Genomic DNA, 17,005 nt, shown 5'->3' on the forward strand with positions numbered 1-17,005 from the left:
TTAAATCTCCGATTGAAAATCACCGTACAAAACATATCAATGTAAAATGATTTTTTGTTCGTGATTTGATTCAGCGTTTTTAAAGCAAAACATGTGGGCAGTAAATCAAATAGGGCCGATATTTTTAAGAAGCCGCAGACCCGTTTTGAATTGAATCGTTTTTGTGAACAAATATTTCGTTAATTTTTATAGTATCAAATTTTTAGTATATTATATCGGGGTATTAAAGTATAAATATTTTAGTAACAACTTAAATTCTTTTTCAAATTTTTCATTGGTTTGATCTTTCAAATGGAGGAATTTGATTCAATCACAAATCATTTTATTTTTGAAACTTAGTATTTGAAATGATTTTGTCATTGGGGGGGGGGGAAATGTTTTTTTTTTTTTTTTCCATGTCAAATTATTGTGCTCATTTTTTATTTTATTTTTTTTTTCACATATACTGTTTCGGGTATTTTTGAATTACAGTTTGACAAGATATTTTTTGATGTAGAAATGTTCGTCTTGGACAGCATTTCTACTTTAAAACTTGTTCCTCGGACTTTGGACACCTCTAAGCAAGAAGGACTTTTATGAGAAGGGACTTCTAGTGATTTGAGCGGTGATGCTTTGAGCTGCAGCTGCTGATGGATGCTGCATAATGTTGGATATAGATCCATATTTGTTTATTGTTGAATTGTTTTTTTTTTTTTTTTTTTTTTTTTTGTAAGAGATTAAGCCTGGCCCTTTGTGGATTTTTTTGGGGGTTATTTTTTGAATCTGTTAAAATTGTATAAAATTTAAAGTTTAATAACATTACTGAATGAAAAGGGGGGATGTGATAGACATCGGTAAACGATATTTAACCGCGTTCTCATTCCTAATGTAATGTAATGTAAAATCGACTTAATTCAAATTAGATTAACTTCTTAACTTTTCGGCACGTGTAAAGTTTCAGTTTTAGTTTCGGCATCCTGGATGTTCAGTCATATGCAAACGAGGTAAGTATAAATAGTGAACGATTCTAATAATCGTTCTCTCTCTTTTGTGTTCGTCAGCCTCTTGTGTGTTAGGTCCGGTAGGTGTTGGGGAGTTGCGAACTCCTCCTCCGCTTATGGCCAGGGTTTATTTTTATTAACTTATTTTGTTAGTTTATTTATTTTGGTTTCTATGGACCAATAAATTTTTGGTAAGATTTTAAACAAGTTTCCAATGTTCATTTCTTCACATTGACATTAATTATGCATCTTCCACTGAGTGGTATTATCTCTGCTTGTATAAGCAAGTAATATTGTTGACTGACTTACGGAAATTAGCCTTTCGGCTTTTCGTTTAAGCATCGTAAGGTTATGAGATTTAACCATTTTTTAAATAATTTGACAAAGTTTAATTTTTTTAAACAATTATTTTAATTACTGCGCAGGTTCAATTTAATTTTTTACGTTCTGCACATCACAAGTGATGAAATTCCATTCATTGATGCCATTAGAGCAGAGCGCAATATTTAATTTGCTTCTTAATTATCATAATCTGGAAACACGCGTTCAGCGCACCAAAGTTCATCACTTGTGACGTCATAAAGACCATGCTTTATTTCCAAAATCGGACATTAAAAAAAATTAATTAAAAATCAAACATTGGGAAAATGAAAGTTTTTTTTTAAATCGTTTTACGTTATTTTCTTTTGCTTATTCTATCAGACTAAAAGTAGTACTTTTGACTGAAGGAAACAACCCCATGGGTTATATCCGAAATTTTAAAAGTATTTTTTTCTGCAAGAGCATGCTAAAAAGCATAAGATATAACTATTTTTTTTAAATAATTTGACAAAGTTTTAATATTTTTAAACAATAATTTTGATCTGGGCGCACAGTAACATTCATTTTTTATGCTTTTGCACTTGACATCACACGTGACGAAATGCCATTCACTGAGGCCATTCGCATACAGTGCAAATTATCATGAAATGGCAACGTGGTTGACGACTAATTGAAAACATAGCCTGCCAGTGAAGTGGCGCGCCAAAGTACATCACTTGTGACGACATAAAGACCACGCCTTATTTCCAAAATCAAACTTCAAAAATAAATAACAAAATAAAAATTAAAAAAAAAAATAAATAAATAAATATAACAGTTGGGTAAAATAAAAGTTTTTTCTGGCTTCATGTTATTAATTTTTCTATCTATTTCAGTGACTAAAAGTAGTACCTCTGACTGAAGAAAACTTTCTCATTGTTAAAAAAATATTTAAAAACCTATACTCAAATTATAAAAGATAATATTTTTGTAAACATTTGAAGAAAAAACAAAACTCAACATACAAATTACTAGGAATGTCAGCAAATCTTATTCAGTAAAAATAACTTACCAAGAGCTGCTAAAACTGATGTTTAAACAATTTTATGAATCGAAAAAAAAAAAAAAAAAAATTATGAACGGAAAACATTAAAAAAAAAAAAAAACCCTCCCAGAGTTTTAAATATCTCAATGAAAGTTGATTCAGCTTCAAAAATTTGAAGGGTGAAAACAAAAATTCAATTTGATCAAAAGATTGAAGATCATATTTTGTATCTTTCAACTTGTATAAAAAGCACGCAACACCTAAAAACTACCATGAAAACTAGTCGGAACATTTTCTGAAAAAATGTTTTGACCAGTTTAGATGAACAAAAATCCTGAGAATTTTTGGTTCACCAGAGAAGAAAAACTTCAATGACTTGAACCTGAACATTAACCCAAATGAAAAAAAAAAAAAAAAAAAAAAATAGTAATAATAATTCCTGAGGCAAAAATAAATTTGTAGAAAATGTCAAGCAGTCAAACCAACAACCAAGAAAATAATAAAAAGAAAACCCTTAAATCAAAAAAATATGTCACAAACTTGTAAGAAATACGGAACGAAAGAGATTTGAGCATGAGTTTCCAATCCAGCTAATAAAGAATAGTTGTAAATGACAAAAATTGCCTATAGATTGAAAAATCCTCGAAAGTTACATTTCTCAGAGTGCTGCAACCTTGAAATACATATCTAGTTTTCATTGCTGTTTTAAACTAACGTTGAATTTGATAAAATTTGTTTCTGTTATTTTACATAAATCCCATAAACAAAATACCAGTGGAAACTAAAACTGCAATACATCAATTTTATTTAATAATATATATAATAATATAATACATTCATTATTTACAAAACACAATTCTTACATTTAATAATTTTTGAATGAAAAGAATTAAGTACTAATTACCATGTTCATGGAACATACAATGGATAGCTCAACAACTATATAGATGTAACTGTAATATTGAAAACATTTTGTTTGTGAGCATTAAAAATAAAAGTAAGTCGACATTTAACAAATAAAAGCTTACATTTTAAGAAAGATCAAAGGCAGTAATGGGGGGGGGCGAAGGAAACAGTTGTACCAGGGACTCTTAAATTTCATTGAAGACCCATAAGTGAGGTATTTGTTTTTATCTTATATATATTTTTTTAATTTAAAAACTTTTTGGTCAGGTAGCTATTATTCAGTAAATTACCACCCAATAGCCAGGTTTAAAGCAGAAATACATGAAATACACCACCAGCTCAGTCATTTCCAGCCGAGGACTGACTGCAGTTTTGTGCTTATTAGCACTCATCAGCCCGGCATAGGAAAGTGACTGAGCTGGAGATGGAAACCTCTTAAGGAAGCCAAGAGTGCCAAACAAACTGGTAGCTAATACAGAATTAGCGCTGACCAGATGAGTGACCGAAGATATGGTTCGGTTCAACTAGGGGATTGAAGGCAAGGCATGGTACATTCAGTAAATTACCGCCCAATAGCCAGGGCTAAAACAGAAATACATGAAATACACCGCCAGCGCTAATTCTATATTAGCTACCAGTTTGTTTGGCACTCTTGGCTTCCTTAAGAGGTTTTCCATCTCCAGTTCAGTCACTTTCCTATGCCGGACTGATGAGTGCTAATAAGCACGAAACTGCAGTCCTCGGCTGGAAACGACTGAGCTGGCGGTGTATTTCAGGTAGCTATTATGTCGTTGACTAGGGCGCCCATATGCAAAATTTTAGGGGGGGGGGGGGCTCAGATATTTTCCCCATGGTTTAGCAGGATATTTTCCCCATAGAAACGGATTTCAGTACAGATTAGAATTATTAAAGTTTGACTTTTTAAATAAATAATTCATTAATGGCTGGAGAAGTAATGTTTTTACATTCTTGCAAAGAAAAAAGTACTAAAAGCAAGTAAATTCCAATTTCTAAAGGGGAGGGGGGTGCTTGAGCCCCCACTTGCCCCTATATGGGCGGCTTTGGTTGTTGACAGTTTTCAAAATAATTGAAGGGCTACGGGGAAGAATGATCAAAGTCCATTTTTCTAAAAAACTCTGGTCAACCTATGGGAACACGTAGATTATTACAGACAGTATTCAAGAGAAATATTGTTCAGGCAAGAATCATCATAGTGAGTGAGTTTTAACAGGGAAGAATGAGGCTAACTTGGAAACGATTCAAGATTTCAAGCTCAAAAATGTAATGAGGGAACTTTGAGCATGGTGGACTATGATCATTCTTCCCCGCGGCCCTTCAATTATGCTGGACAGCAACATTTTTTGACAATGGAGAGACAAGCCATGCTCATGCAGAAAAAGAAGTTCCTAGTGCGGTGTCTGAATTTGGAGTGAAATTAGGCACTTCACTTTAGAAATGATTAGTTTTACACACCCACATATACATAGCCTTTTTGGGATAATTTTTGGAAATTGATAAACATTTTCAATGTTATGAGTGGCACAAGGTGAATTAGAACATTAATTTAGAACCACATGCTAGCCAACGAGAGCTCACAGACAGTTGGTGACCTCCTCTAATTCATCAAGTAGGTATCTAGTAAGTGTGACGTTTAATTTGTTTACTTAGTTTTTCTAGGTTTCTCTTCCATGCCTTCTGACGCCATAGTCAAGAAACTTTGTAAACAAAGTAAGAATAGTCACTTGACCAACGCCTGGCCATTATTCAGCCCTTTTCCAAGGTTCTTTAAGTGACGCAATTGTGTTTAAAGTCGAAAATTAGCCTTTTATTTATTTTTTCTTTTTGATTATTTTTCATAGAAACCACACGTGAATGTTCCAATTTTGTATGCAGAAAGCATATAAAAAAACAAACAAAATACTATTGTGAGAGCTGCAATAATTGTTCAACAAATGCCAACGAATTGTATTAAAATATTATTTATATGTATACATTAAAATTTTTTAAAAAATATTTTATATTCGGGAAATTTTTGCAAATTAAACTAAATTTTTTACTATATTGTGATCTTATTCATTTTAATTGTGTTTGCCTATTTGTTCAATTACATTTTTGCTCCATCTAATAACATTACTAGACATTGTATTAAATAGGAAAATCTTTAAAAGTAGATAGTTAAGCTTTAAAAATTGCCAGCCGTGTTCTTATGTTACTTCAAACAGTCCGTGTTCTTAAAGGTTAATAGCTATTCAGGGGTAGGGGCGCAGAATGCTTGGCTTGTCCAATTAGAGAAGATTGCTCTTCACTAATTCCAGAAAACATAAAACAATGATTTCTCGCTAATTTTTCCAACATGATTCAATTGAAGAACCAACGTAAATCAAGCACAAATTAAAACTAAAAATATGCTGTATTTTTGTATTGATTTGCGCTTTATTTACATTTGTTTTTCAATTTAATCATATTGTAGCACAAAGCTTATTTGATCTTTTTTCATTTAATTCTTTCAACACTTTTCAATCTTCAAGCTAAACAAAAATGAACTTCCATAGAAATATAAGATAGTGATATCAGCTTTTACAAAAGAAAAACCTATTTTGTCAAATCCAAGCTAATTTATAGTATTACTCAATTTTTAAAATACTCTAAATATGCATTTGAAGAAACAAAATTTAAATGTTGCTACTTTTCTTTCAAAGTGTTTCCAATATTCTAGCACAGTTAAAACCTCCTTAAACAATCCCCTCCCCCCATTTCTTACCAGATTTATAATATGGATTTAACAGATTTTGCTATTTGCCATCTTATATATTGGATTAAATAACTTTTCAAAAGTCTTTTCGGTATCAAAATTGCTATTAGGAAATCTATAGCATGAGACAAGAATCAAAAAACAAGATTTTCAAGCAGTCAATTTACCACATTTTGCTACTGAGACTCTTTTGAGTATGTGAAAATTAAATGTGATTTGTAGCTTCTTGGAAATGGGGTGATCTATATCCTTCATGTTAAGCTACTAATTTTTAAATCAGTTTTTCAATAATCAATAGGGAAGAGGAGGGAGGAATGGGACAGTGGGAGGAGTGGGACAGCTAAAATTATGGCAAAATAAATCACTTTATTTTATTGTCAGTTTGACCACTAGAAGGCCTGTTTATAGCTTCTTTTTGTTTCATACTTGCATTTTATCCAGCAGGAAGTTTCAGTTAATCGTTGGAAAAAGTTAAATTTCTCACCTCCAAAGTAAGTTTCTAATCTATTTTTAGTTTTATTTCTTTATTTATGTAATTTGTAAAACTAACATAATATATTACCATTGTAATCTTAAGTATATAATGTATGCTTATCTGCAATTTAATTAAGCCTAAAAACCAGCATGGTTTATGTGACAAGTTATTTTTTAGAAGCAATGTGTAGAGGGAGGAATGGGACACTCCGAAGAGGGAGGAATGGGACATGCCCCATAATATGTCCCTTCTGTAAAGGGGCTGTTCAAATATTACGTAAGCATGTTTTTATCAATTTTTGATCTCTCCTCCCCCTTGTCAGCAGAAATATGCAAATCGCAAACCCCCATAAATAATAACATAAGCTAATAGCAACCCCCCCCCCCCCACACTTTTCTTAACAGTAAAAATTCAATTTAAAAAAAATTGAAACTTAATTTAAAAAAAAATGCTTGTTTAATTTCCTTATTTAAGAAAAATTCTTAGATCACAGTTTTAAAAGAACTTATCCATTTGAATTTTTTTTCTAGTTTTTTTTTTTTTTACAATTTAAGATTTTTGAAAATGTCTTACATAAGCATCACTCAAACATTCCCCCCTTCCGTTGTCAGCAGAAATAAGCAAATTGCTACCCCCCCCCCTAACTATGTTGCAAGGGTGGAGAGCATTTATGATAATGAAAGCGACAATGCAAAATTTATGAGAAAGAACATGAAATTTTAATTTTCCTCAACAGGATGACTGTAGCATTATAGGTAAAACAGATATTATCATGAAATTACCGCCACCACAATTGGTTGGTAGGACCAGTAGAGCACAGTCTTGTTTTTCTTTTAATGTGGACCTTTCTAATTATGACATTCGCTAATTTTTCTGTAATTTTCAAATGTGTCCCACTCCTCCCACCCAAGTGGGAGGAATGGGACAAAATTCTTGAAATTTGTAATTAGTCAAGTGTGAAAATAATAAAATGTTTAAATATTGTGTATATTTTTAAAATGTAGTTATAATACGCAAGTTTATTGTGTGAGCTTTTGCATTAATGAATAAGTAGAGGATTATGAATAAGAATCATTTATGTGAAAAGTGCCCCAATCCTCCCTCCTCTCCCCTACAGATTCTGAAAAGATCTTATTCGGCAGTGTTTTTTGAGAGTAAATTAGGATCTATGAAATTCAAAGGAATTTTAATCGCACATTTTCCTTTGTCTAATGCCAGTTCATGTACGAAATACTTCTCTTTTTTATGTCGGTCAATAGAATGATGAGGCCCTTAAAATTGTTTTATTCATTGAAATAATTACACCCATGGAGCTCTGTTCTTCCAACTATAATTTTACACAAAATAAATTATACCACAAAATATTTAAAACTTAATGAGTAAATTATGTTTACTAATGAATTTTACAATAACACATTAATGTATTTACACTTTTTACAATAATGACTAGGTTCAAAGAATGTTTTAAATAGAACATTATATATTCAAATTAAAAACACAGTAAATCCTTATTAATCCAGACTTTATTCAACTGAATTTATCTAAACCTGGACAGACCTTCAGGTGTACAAACAGTATAAATAAAAGGCGAGTTAGCGCAGTAAAGTATTTTTGTAGGCTGTATTTTGTATTTTCGTAATTTTCTCTTATGCAGTTTTATATTTAATTCTCCCGAGTTCAAAATACAATTTTCACCGTGTACAGTAGTTTATGTTCCTTGGCTCCATTTATGGGTTATTTTGATTGATCCGTATTTTCATTAATTCAGATAAATTGAATCCCCTATTACTCTAAATTAATGGGGTTCTACTGTACAGAATGGTATTATGGTGATATTTTTGACTATTATAAATTTTAGTACCAAAAGAGAATTTACTGTCTGGAAAGCGTAAAAAAAGCCATACACCTAAGTAAAATATTTATAAAATATCTCACAACTTGCTAGAAGTTCATAACAAAATATGTTTAGCTAAATACATACATAGTTAAGAATGTTGTTTCTTAAAATAAAAATATTTGTATGCACTAGTTGCAACTGCACATTTGAATTTTATTTTGTATTTAAAATGCTTCAAAATCAAAACAGTTTCGGTTTTTAAAATAGATAACTTCAAATGCAGACAGGGTTTTGTATGGACTTCAAATATATTTTCTGACAGTTGCACTAAATTCTGCTTTAAAATGTACTTTATAGTTCAGCAAAAGCAATCCAGTCTTAAAACCTATTTAAGCCTTCCAACTGAAAGAGTGTTCCCTCTTTCTTAATTTTTATCCATTTGTGGAAAAAAGTTTTTTTTTTTTTCGAATTCTGTTCACGATTTATCTGAAAGACACTGATGAAAGATTTGTGCAAGATAACCTATGCTCATAAATTCTTTAATAATTCAAGAACAAAATAAATAAATAAATAAATTATAATACCTGCATTTGTCAAAAAGCACTTTTGTAACATTTTTATTTTTGGCTAATGGATATTGAAAGATGTTAATCTGTTACACTGAAGCAAAATTATCATGAAAAATTTTTCATTAAAAACATTTTTTAAAAGGTAATTGTTTTTCAACAAGTTCTTTATATATATATTACAGTCATATAATTACATTAAAAAATAAATATAGATGAAACCCTAGAGTTAATTTGTTAAAACATTGTCTTATGTTCCAACAGCATGGTTCACACAGACTTGGGAAGAACAAAATTCTAAGGAGTCCAGAAAAAATTCCAAGAGTTCAAAAGTTCTAGCAAATTGTAATGAAACTAAGCCAAAGCATTAGCAACAGTATGGTGTTTTAACTGTCATCACTTTGAATCAGGGGTGCTCCACCCCCCACCCCCAAGCTCGATGGCGCAAAATCCCCCCCCCCCCCCCCCAAAATTTTCTTGCTTTCGAATAAGGTTAAAAGTAACACTCTTTTGAGTTTCTAATTCCCAGGAAAACTAACGGGAGGGGGGGGGGGGGGTTAACGCTAACTACTGCCATCTGAAACGAAATATCATTGGATTGTTGACATATCTCACCTCAAAAAACTTACAATATGGCCCTTGAGCAAAAAAGTTTAGAGTTTTTTTTTTTCAAACGTATGAAAAAATAGAGTGGATTCACCTTTCTGGTTTGGGATAAAGTCATTACTGGATGTAAACAAGTTGAACCTTGTCGGAAGTATAATATTCAGTCAGATAGGGGGGTCTGGGGGGTTTCTCCCCTGGAAAAATTTTGAAATTCTAGTTATAAAAACACAGTTTTAGACATTAATTGGGAAGGTTTGGTGGCATCGATTGGAACGATTCGGTGGTCCTTCCCCGGTATTTTTTTCGAAATGAAAATATCAAAAAAGTACTTATAGATAATTTTCTGTTATGTGAAGGAGAATGGGCGAGTTCGGGGACTCTCTCCCGAAACGTTTTCAAACCAGTAGTTTTAAAAACGCAGTTTTAAACTATCTGTGGTAATGTTAGGTAGATAAGAGATTTGAAAGGTGTCCCTCTGAAAATTTTCGTGATTAAAGTCTTAAAATTTGCTCTTTGTGATGTTAGGAAAAGGAGTTTTCAGAAGCACTCCCCAGAAATTTTTTTCGAGATTGCAGCCTGAGATCCAAATTTTAGACAATCTTTAATGAATTTGATGAGGGGGGGGGGGAGAGAAAGGGGCGCTTCACTTAAATGTTCCACTTAAATGTTGTTGATTAAGAAATGCAATTTTGATAGATCTTTGGTATTGCTAGTGGAAGGAGAAGTTCGGGGGCATTCCCCGGCAATTTTTCGAAATTGAAACTCCAAAAAGGCAATTGCAGATTGTCTTTGATTCTGTTAAGAAGAGGGAAGGCTCAGGGGCTCTCCCCATTAATTTTTCAAAATTGCAGTTCTGGAAACTCAGTTTTAGAAGAGGGCGTTTTTTGGGCGTTACAGTGGAGGAGCTCACCTGGAAGTTTCTGAAATTGAAGTTGCATATCCAAAAAAGATGGGTCACACACAAATTCGCTATAACAGATATTTTTCGGAAATCCTCAAAATTGATTCAGCTATTCAGCATACATCAAAATTCAGAACTCGAAAATTTTCACGAATCTAATACTTCCTTCTATAACATATCAGATACAGAAGAAAATAAAAATGATTTTAGAAAAATAATTAAAATACCTTAAGAAAAACTGATCTACTTTGAACAGTGGAACCTAAAGTCATTGAAAGTTTTATAAAAATCATCTAATGATAATTTGAAAGAACAGTCAATTTGAAAATGGTACAAAAAACGAGAGTAAAGTGAAATGAAAAATTATACATAAACTTAAGCTAATTTATGAAGAAAATGTATTCATTTTCAAGTGATGGGCTAAAAAATATGTTACAGTGAATCCTGTATAAGTTGGCCACTTGCGACGCAGTACTTTAGTGGTCAACTTAAACAGGTGGTCAACTTATAAAGGTTGAATTATGGTATAGTATGATATAGATCTGATTCTGGGTCTGAAAATAGCAGTCAACTTAGGCTGGTGGTCAACTGAACAGGTTTTACCATATTCGAAAACTTCAAAATAAGTTTTAAACAATTTTTTTGGTGCAAATGAATCCATGAAAGGCTAGAGCATAGTAATCAAAATTCTTACAAACAATAAAAAAAGAACAGGGGGAAAACAATTAAAAAAACTATTTTATTTTAGCCATTTTTGACCTTTTTCTCATCACTGTTACATGTATTTCTCATACAAAACTGTTACTTCCAGAAAATCTATATAAATAAAACAAAGAATATATGTGCATATATCTATGCATGTTCCCCATACAAATCGAGTTTAAGTCGGATTTCGACCAAATTGGACAGGGAGATACTTGGGCACCCGAGAAGGAACGTAGAGGGATTTCCAAGCGGTAAAGAAGCATGGATGTAAAGAAGTACTGAACAGCTCGAATTTTAGTTTTAGGACCTTAAATGGCAATAAAAGACTCTTTCTACCCGAAATAATTATTCCATCGGTTCGATTTTAGTCTCATTTGAAAGCCCGCAAAAATACCCCTTCCCTTGGATTTCGGATTGGAAGATTTACTTCCCTTGGATTTCAAAACCATCAACAAGGATGTAAAGTCAACAGGAAAAAAAGTTGTATGCATTTTTATGTAAAGGAACACCAAAATAAAATTGGAAACTTATTGTCTACTGCGAGCTCAGTTTTAGTTATCGTCAATAAAATTACTGAGAAGAAAGATCTATTGCCTTTTCTTTTTCTTGACTGTGAACAAATAAAATTCTTGCTTTATTTTGAGGCTTTTCCTGTAATCGGGGGACTTAAAATGTTTCCTTTCTGGTTATTTTTCAGCGATCTGTCAGGAAATTTTACAGATTTTTTTTTGTTCAAGACTAATTGTTAAACACATATCACCTGACATAACTTTTACTTTCAAGGTAAATCTTGCAAAGCCGGGCGACGCAGCTAGTTATTAAAAAGAAATCAAACCGTCTGATCCTAATTTGCAACGGACACGGACTCCATCCCGTCTTTGATGATCCCTTTATTGAAAAAGAGACACAGCTAAAAAATTTTGGAATGCATATCTCAAAAATGTATTATTTATACATGTAGGGGAGGGTGGCTCAAAGCGGGTAGGTTTTCGAATAACACTCGAACATTGTAGTTTTGGGATTTTAATCGCAACAATTTCGGTTTTTATTTCCTAGCACGTTTCTTGAACTTAAAAATAAAAAGTGATTTTTGTATTATTTCAAACCCAATATTTATTTATTATCAAACTTAACAAGCATGTGAAAAACCCCCTTTGAACCTACCATTGAGCCCAAAGCGGGTAAGCTTAACTAATTGTGCTTTGGTAAATTTTCCAATCAAATATTAAGTTATAAATGATGAAAATAGTTGACTAGCTACCTGCCAATATATAAAAATATATAAAACAGTTGTACTTATCCACAGGGCCGGATTTGGAAGTGTGGAGGCCCCTAATCAGGTTTCGAAAATATCATATTTTCAAAAATATCCGATACTTTGATATACATGTATATATCCGATATTTTCGATCAGCACTTTAATAGTAAATACATTCAGAAGTTACTGCTATTTATTTTTTTATATTATTATTATTATAATTTATAGATGATAAAAAAAGTAAAATTTGCTGACCTGTGAAAGTTAGGATATTTTGTAAAAATGTTATTGTGGGGGCGCCTTTGATGTGGAGGCCGCGGGGCAGTAGCCCCGCCTGCCCTCCACTAAATCCGGCCCTGCTTATCCAATTTAAAGTCAGTACATTTGTTTATAAAAAAAGTTATAAAGAAATAACTGAGTTAATTAATAGAATAATTAATTGCTAACCTAAAGAATAACTTTTTTAAAGTTATAATTATCCGATTGAAAGAGAAAATCTAAGTCAGCACACGAGTCAAGAAATTTTAAATAAATATATGATTAAATCCTATACCCGCTTTGCCCAAAGGCATGTTTTTTATTTCAATAATTATAACCTTAAATTAATAATTAAAAAAAAACGGAATAACCATCGTAGTTTTTTTGGTGGATAGTGTCAGAATAAGTGAAAATTATTGACAATAAGAAAAATAAGCTGGTCTTCGACTAATCACAAGTTACAAAACTTCTTTTGTAAATGTATCATTTTTTTATATTTTAAGCCTGGTTGCGCCATGCCGCTTGTGAACTGATAATAATTCGGCGGTGTTCGGGTAAACACGACATACGTATTCGTCGCTGCTAACACCCCATGGGGGGGGGGAGGCGTACGAAGGTCTACTCGCTTTGGGCGACATAATTGCTTTGGGCTCCCCTCCCCTATATATTGTTGAATAAGTTTAAATATTTTTTCCTTCCAAAAATCAAAAATTTCATGTTCTATAAAAAAAAAAAACTTCTGGAAAAAAAAATCCCCCCCACCCCAAAAAAAATTTTGATGGTGCAACTTACGCCATAATCCCCCCTGTGGGCACCCCTGCTTTGAATAATGTTAAATCAACTACATTTCTTAATCTATATAAATAAAACAAAGAATATATGTGTGTACATATGTATGTTGCCTATGCAAATCCAGTTTTTGTCGGATCTTGGCCAAATTTGGCATGTAATTACTGGACACCCGAGAATGAACATAGGTTTTTTTTTTAAACCCTAAAAAAGTACCGAACCATTCAAATTTTAATTTGGCGCCCGAAATGGCATTAAATGGCTCTTTCTACTTGAAATAATTATACAACCAGTTTTATTTTAGTGCCATTCAAAAGCCCACGTAAAAACCAAGACTGTAAAATCACCAGAAGAACAGTTATAAGCATTTTTAAGCCTAATGGAACAGCATTTTTACATCGGAAAATTATCGTTTATGTTACCTGATTTTAAATTCGCAAAGATAATACCATTTAGAAGGTTGCCACATTTTTATTTCCTTGACTGTGACTAATTGAATATTTGTTTTTGTTTTGAGGTAAAAATTTCCCCTTTTGGTTTTTATTTGGCGATTTATCTTTCTTTTTTTTTGTACTGCCAGCAGAAGATAATCAAGGATTTTTGTTGCATTTATGAAGGATTGCGTGTTTAATTTATTTGAGAAATTTTGATTTGCTGTTTTCTTTCTTTAAAAATGATTATTTTGACGGGATTTTTTTTCTTCTAATTGAAGCGTGATTGTTGAACATGCCTCAGTTGACATAACTTTTATTTTGAAGGTACACTGTGCAAAGCAGAGCAACGCAGCTAGTTGTACACTAAACTTAAGCGTATTCTATGTTATGCGCCCTTTGCATATCAAATATTTTTATACTTTATTTTTGACTTTCCCAAGAGTCCAACAAGTTTGTACCCACTCAGTATGCCTGAAACTGAGTTACACCCAATTTCAGACATCAAATAGAGCACTAACTACAAATCCGGAAAATTGTTTGAAAGGCTTTTCCAATGATTGATATCATAAAATGATGTGATCACAGAATGCAAAGAATGCAAATATCATTACAGAATTCACTATTTTGTATCTGTTTATATACATTTCAATAGTTCTAACACTAAATATTTTTCAGTAAATGCGAAAAACGAAGAGATATATGTTACATATTATTTTTGCTATAATGCATTGGTTCTTATTTAAAATTCAATACAAAATGCTGATCAATATAAAAAAATTGCATAGTAATAAGGGCATGAGATTAAGTTTTATATATCTAGCATATGCCTTATGGCACTTTTATATGTTACTTATAGAAATTAGAAATTTATATAAAACATAAGAATGCACAAACTTGTATCGATGTTGATAGTTTCATGCACACTGCAGTAGCAAAAATCCTCTGAATCTAACACATCAATAAATTAAGCTAAGACATAAAACTACATGGAAGTACACACAAAAAAGAAAAATATATAAAGGCAACAAGTCAGCAAAAAGATGACTTAAAAAAAAAAACTTAAAAAATATGTGATGCATATTTAAACTAATTCACGCAAGAACACTATGTGTTGTAACAAAAATACTTTTATTTTGTACTTTGAATAATAACGTTTCTATGTTTTGCTCAACCAATACATTAAAGTACTTGAACTTTTTATAACAAAATGTACAACAATAACAAAAAAATTCCTTAAAAGGAATAAATATTTCCAACACATAAATGCACAGAACGACTCAATATAGAAGCTGAAAGTTGTGCTGGGGGGGGGGGGGGGCATATTGTGTCCAAACGAGAAAACCCTAAGAATAAGTAACATATCTGCACAGTATTATTGCAGGGTCAACATGTCATAGTGCACTTTCTTAACTTCAACTTTCATTTTTTATGATTATTGACTTATTATTTTTAACCTTCAAAGGTTTGAATACAATGTTGACAAAAAGCAAAAGTTTTGGGCTTTTGATTTCAACTTGCTAGTTCAAATCATGACTGGAGACCAAAATAGGACTTATTTCACCCTCCCTCTCCCTATTCTTACTAATTTACTTGCCTTTGAGAGCTTCATTTAGAGACAGAAAGTTCACTATTTCTATTTAGAAAATAAGTTTTAAGCTATAAGTTTACACTGGAGAAAAAACAAACTATGGTAACTCAACACATAACCAAAACACTTTTCTGGTTCACTTGGAAAGTCAAATTTTACAAGTCAAGTTTGTAAACAAAAGTCTTTACATGATAAAAACTTGAAACTTTTTCTTTTGAAACACTGAACTCCTCAACTTAATCTAAAGTAACTTTCTATAACTTCATAGAACAGTAAACAAATCATGGTCATCTCATTGACAGTAATTTTTAATGATAGGAAAATTGACAAACAGAGAGGAAATTTATAAATTAGTTCTTCAAATTGTGTTGAACTAAAAACATGCACTGATCGTGTCTGTGAAGAAAAATTGGGTTGTTGCTATTAGTATAAAATCAACACTACATTAACTGTGCTCGCACAGTAGAACCTCGGCCTTTCTTTCCTACATTTTTTGTTTGCCTGTATGAATTGTCTTGCTTAAATATTTTGCCACAAATGCTAACATAAATAATGCAGATGACACCTCTAAAGATTGTTTACAAAACCAACATAATCTCATGTCTATCAATAAAAGTAAATTAAACAACCTTATACAGGCATCCCTCGTATGAAACTGGTTTTGGGGAGAAAGATATGGAGCTAACATCCTGTACGGATGCAGTCTGAAGGATGCATTAGAAATAATGTGAATCATGTGTACTGTGTTACATCAAAACCAAGTTTCATAAAAACAAAGTAAAAACTCATTAGACTTCTTATCAAACATTAACAGAATATATTAAACAAAAATGAAATTCCATCTTTTAAAAAAAATAACTTTTGAGCTATATCAAAACCATGAAGTATTAAATTCAAGTTTCGTACAGCGTAATATCGAAACCGTGTTATACAAGGGAAGCCTGTACATGCAAAAATCCAAAAATTATGTAGTTTTTGGCAAATATGTGTTTAATTTACTTTAAATTTTTAGTACAAAGTTATTAATTTATTTTACACAAAAATTGTTCAAGAATTTCACTAGCCTTGGGAAAAGAGGGTAAATTCATCCATTTACTATAATGCTTAGGGAGAAAAAAAATTAACTATACAAGACTCTTAATAATACTCAGGGGAATATCACAGAATTCAAGTAACAGATGGTGCTAACAATGAAGAAGAAAACAAAGTAATTACAACCTTTGGCAATCGTGCCTAAACGGATGAAGAAGTTTTGGCATGTCACTTGATTTGCGTAAATAAAATAGTCACACAAAACGAAAATTCCAATGATGATGCCGATGAAATTCAATTGGGCAAATCAACAAAGCAGCAGTTTGAATATTCGCTGAAACACTTAAAATAGTTGAAACAAACGAAGAACTTTTTTTGTCCAACTGTGTTAAGTGACAGGGAACAGAATGATATCGCTACAATGTTGAAAATTTATTGTTTGAAAAGAAAATATCTAATACAAACAAAGAGTTTTAGGTAAACTAATGTATTTATTATTATTCTGCTTTTATTTTTGCATCAAATATGTATTAATAGTAAAAAAGTTTTTATTGGCATCATTGTTTTGCAAGT

The sequence above is a fragment of the Uloborus diversus genome, chromosome 7 (assembly GCF_026930045.1).
Source record: "Uloborus diversus isolate 005 chromosome 7, Udiv.v.3.1, whole genome shotgun sequence".
Classification (NCBI taxonomy): Eukaryota; Metazoa; Arthropoda; class Arachnida; order Araneae; family Uloboridae; genus Uloborus; species Uloborus diversus.